The sequence below is a fragment of the Entelurus aequoreus genome, linkage group LG18, assembly GCF_033978785.1.
Source record: "Entelurus aequoreus isolate RoL-2023_Sb linkage group LG18, RoL_Eaeq_v1.1, whole genome shotgun sequence".
NCBI classification, from domain to species: Eukaryota; Metazoa; Chordata; class Actinopteri; order Syngnathiformes; family Syngnathidae; genus Entelurus; species Entelurus aequoreus.
In genome coordinates, this window is record NC_084748.1 from 35,842,049 (window position 1) to 35,847,048 (window position 5,000).

Genomic DNA, 5,000 nt, shown 5'->3' on the forward strand with positions numbered 1-5,000 from the left:
AATTAGGTAATTCTTTTTTTGTGTGTGCAAAATACCACATCCAAGACAATTAAAGCATATATATGTGTGCCATGGGTGACAGTACATTCCAATTCTTATCAGTGACAGAGCAGTAAGGGGCTGGAAACACAGTAAAGTTTCACATGAAACGCCCTTTCATTCATTTATTGACATTTTACATGCGCTTATTTATGCAAAACGGGGCTGTAGTAAAATGTTTTAATGCTATATTATTCTCATTAAATAGTTTTTGTATTTTTATGACTTGCTTCTTTCAAACGTCCAACATTTTGCATCTGTAATACAATTATTTTTTTTTAAATTAAATGTTCAATGTTTTTCCAATAAATACATATTTTGTTCATAACATTCTGCCATTATTCTCAGAATACTCTTTTAAACTATTTTTGTTTCATCTGACCACAGAACTTTCCTCCAGAAGGTCTTATCTTTGTCCATGTGATGTCAGATGAAACAAAAATTGAGCTGTTTGGCCACAATACCCAGCAATATGTTTGGAGGAGAAAAGGTGAGGCCTTTAATCCCTACCGTCAAGCAGGGTGGTGGTAGTATTCTGCTCTGGGCCTGTTTTGCTGCCAGTGGAACTGGTGCTTTACAGAGAGTAAATGGGACAATGAAAAAGGAGGATTACCTCCAAATTCTTCAGGACAACCTAAAATCATCAGCCCGGAGGTTGGGTCTTGGGCGCAGTTGGGTGTTCCAACAGGAGAATGACCCCAAACACGTCAAAAGTGGTAAAGGAATGGCTAAATCAGGCTAGAATGAAGGTTTTAGAATGGCCTTCCCAAAGTCCTGACTTAAATGTGTGGACAATGCTGAAGAAACAAGTCCATGTCAAAAAAACAACAAATTTAGCTGAACTGCACCAATTTTATCAAGAGGAGTGGTCAAAAATTCAAGCAGAAGCTTGTGGATGGCTACCAAAAGCGCCTTATTGCAGTGAAACCTGCCAAGGGACATGTAACCAAATATTAACATTGCTGTATGTTGTAGCGGTTGCTTTAAGGACATAATTCACCACACCTTTTTACTTGACTTTGTCATAATTTTTCACTGTCATTGTTCTATTGTGCACATAACAACGTTGTTCTTGTGCAGCATTCAAATATGCAGCTAAGAGTGAGTAATTTGGAGCGGCCCCTTTAATAAGTGACCGTCAGGAGATTCTCCCAAAGGTGGGGGTTTGTTGTGACCGCCATTTTGAGTCCTTCGATGTTAGTAGTCATTCATTCTCGTCTTTGATGAATGACGCACACGTTTTTGTGTGTCAAACGATACTTCAAGTTGTCTTGCTCTCACGCTACAAGCGCAACAATGTATACTTTTGACTAGAGATGTCCGATAATGGCTTTTTTGCCGATATCCGATGTTCCGATATTGTCCAACTCTTAATTACCAATTCCAATATCAACCGATACCGATATATACAGTCGTGGAATCAACACATTATTATGCCTAATTTTGTTGTGATGCCCCGCTGGATACATTAAACAATGTAACAAGGTTTTCCAAAATAAATCAACTCAAGTTATGGAAAAAAATGCCAACATGGCACTGCCATATTTATTATTGAAGTCACAAAGTGCATTATTTTGATTGATACCGATAATTTCCGATATTACATTTTAAAGTATATATATATATATATATATATATATATATATATATATATATATATATATATATATATATATATATATATATATATAATTACAATTAAAAATAATTGATATTATGCAAACAAAGCTATAAAAAAGGAACCTACTGGTTAAACCTAGTATAAGAACATCAACATTTTATGAGAATAAAGTTATATTAAAAGAAAAATTTTTTTTTTTACAAAAGTGTAAAAATCATAACATTTATAGAAATAACTCAAAATCCCTTTTGATTTTTCCTTGTAATATGTCAACTTTATTCTTGTAACTTGCTGACTTTTTTTTTTCTAACTAAGATTATGACATGTTTTTTTTAGAATGTGAAATAATTCCATGAACTGAACTAATTTTGTTGTGATGCCCCGCTGGATGCATTAAACAATGTAACAAGGTTTTTCAAAATAAATCAACTCAAGTTATGGAAAAAAAATGCCAACATGGCACTGCCATATTTATTATTGAAGTCACAAAGTGCAATATTTTTTTTTAACATGCCTCAAAACAGCAGCTTGGAATTTGGGACATGCTCTCCCTGAGAGAGCATGAGGAGTTTGGGGGGGCGGGGTTGAGGTGGGTGGGGGGGGGGGGTAGCGGGGGGTGTATATTGTAGCCTCCCGGAAGAGTTAGTGCTGCAAGGGGTTCTGGGTATTTGTTCTGTTGTGTTTATGTTGTGTTACGGTGCGGATGTTCTCCGGAAATGTGTTTGTCATTCTTGTTTGGTGTGGGTTGACAGTGTGGCGCATATTTGTAACAGTGTAAAAGTTGTTTATACGGCTACCCTCAGTGTGACCTGTATGGCTGTTGACCAAGTATGCATTGCATTCACTTGTGTGTGTGAAAAGCCGTAGATATTATGTGATTGCCTTTGCGTGCCGGCCCAGTGCCTTTAAGTCACGCCCCCAATATTGTTGTCTGGGTGGAAAAATCGGGAGAAATTCGGGAGAATGGTTGCCCCGGGAGATTTTCGGGAGGGGCACTGAAATTCGGGAGTCTCCTGGGAAAATCAGGAGGGTTGGCAAGTATGACTGGGAGAGTCATAAATTTTACTTTTTGAAACCGATACCGATCATTTCTGATATTACATTTTAAAGCATTTATCGGCCGATAATATCGGCAGTCCGATATTATCGGACATCTCTAAAATTCATGAAATGACCAACAAGTATGTGCTCCAATCACTCTTATCACCAAAACATAAGAGTTGTAGAAATGATTGGAAACTCAAGACAGCCATGACATTATGTTCTTTACAAGTGTATGTCAACTTTTGACCACGACTGTATACTCACAAGTGGCCCTCTGAGGGGCAGACGAAACTGCGATGTGGCCCTCAATGCAAACAAGTTTGACACCCCTGGCTTAGAGGTGGCCATTGTCAGTGGCGCCGGTACCCCGACCGTCTCACGTGTGCAACCTCCCCACCTGTGACACAGACAGCAGGTGCGGCGCGTGGAAGAAAGAAAAAGAACAGAAGAGTTATGCGGACATGTTGGAGACAAAAGCGTCCACACCTTCGCTCTGGTTTCGCTGACTTGACCTGGCGGGGACAAACAAGACACCGGTGTGTGTCACACAGTGGCGTCTTTGTGCCACCTGTTTGCGCTGGCAAATCCCAGAGAATGGGAGAGTGGACATCACTGACAGGTGAGCAAAGAGGATGGAATGATGCTGGGCGGCCTATAAAGAGCGGCGCCCGCCGGGAGGTCGGCAGCCGGGAGGAAGACGTGGACCAGCTCGCAGGACTTGGTAAGTAGCGTTTGACCACTTCTAATCTCTCCATCTCGTGGTTACGGTTGGAAGTTTGTTTCACGGCAACAAACAAATAAAACTACGGCGGCTTATTAGGGACAAAATAACTGTGAAATAAAATGTTTTATTCATCAAGGTAAATATAAATAAGTGAATGTCAGAATGAAATGGTAAATGGGTTATAATTGTATCTAGAGATGTCCGATAACATCGGCCTGCCGATATTATCGGCCGATAAATGCTTTAAAATGTAATATCGGAAATTATCGGTATCGTTTTTTTTATTATCGGTATCGTTTTTTTTATTTTTATTAAATCAACATAAAAAAACACAAGATACTCTTACAATTAGTGCACCAACCCAAAAAACCTCCCTCCACTCATTCACACAAAAGGGTTGTTTCTTTCTGTTATTAATATTGTGGTTCCTACATTATATATCAATACAATCTGCAAGGGATACAGTCCGTAAGCACACATGATTGTGCGTGCTGCTGGTCCACTAATAGTACTAACCTTTAACAGTTAATTTTACTCATTTTCATTAATTACTAGTTTCTATGTAACTGTTTTTATATTGTTTTACTTTCTTTTTTATCCAAGAAAATGTTTTTAATGTATTTATCTTATTTTATAAATTTTTTAAAAAGGACCTTATCTTCACCATACCTGGTTGTCCAAATTAGGCATAATAATGTGTTAATTCCACGACTGTATATATCGGTATCGGTTGATATCGGTATCGGTAATTAAGAGTTGGACAATATCGGAATATCGGCAAAAAGCCATTATCGGACATCCTTAATTGTATCGCGCTTTTCTACCTTCAAGGTACTCAAAGCGCTTTGACACTATTTCCACATTCACACACACATTCACACACTGATGGCGGGAGCTGCCATGCAAGGCCCTAACCACAACCCATCAGGAGCAAGGGTGAAGTGTCTTGCTCAAGGACACAACGGACGTGACGAGGTTGGTAGAAGGTGGGGATTGAACCAGGAACCCTCAGGTTACTGGCATGGCCGTCTAACTTTGGTCATTTTTAAGTTGAGTTGAGTTTGAGTTTATTCCGAACATGCATGCAAATAAAGTTAAAATAAAAGCAAATAAAGTTAAAAATAATTTAAATTATTTTTAACTTTAATTTAATAAATATATATATTTATATATATATTAAATTAAAGTTAAAAATAATTTATATTATGCAAACAAAGCTATATTAAAAGGAACCTACTGGTTAAACCTAGTATAAGAACATCAACATTTTATGAGAATAAAGTTATATTAATTGAAAATAAAAAAATGTTTCCTGTATTACCACTTTATAGCTGTGTAAAAATTGAAATAGTCTACAAAATACAAAACTAAAAATGTTAAATTTCACAAACTCAACGTGCTAATATCAGTTGAAAAGGTCATAACCTTCAAAGAATAAACTTTAAATAGGTTTAGTAAGAAACATCCAAATGATTCTGTTCTTTTCTCCTAATTTTTTAACTTTAAACTCATTTATTGAACTTGAGCTGCATTTCAGGTACAGTATACCATCCGTGTTTACTGTACGCTATT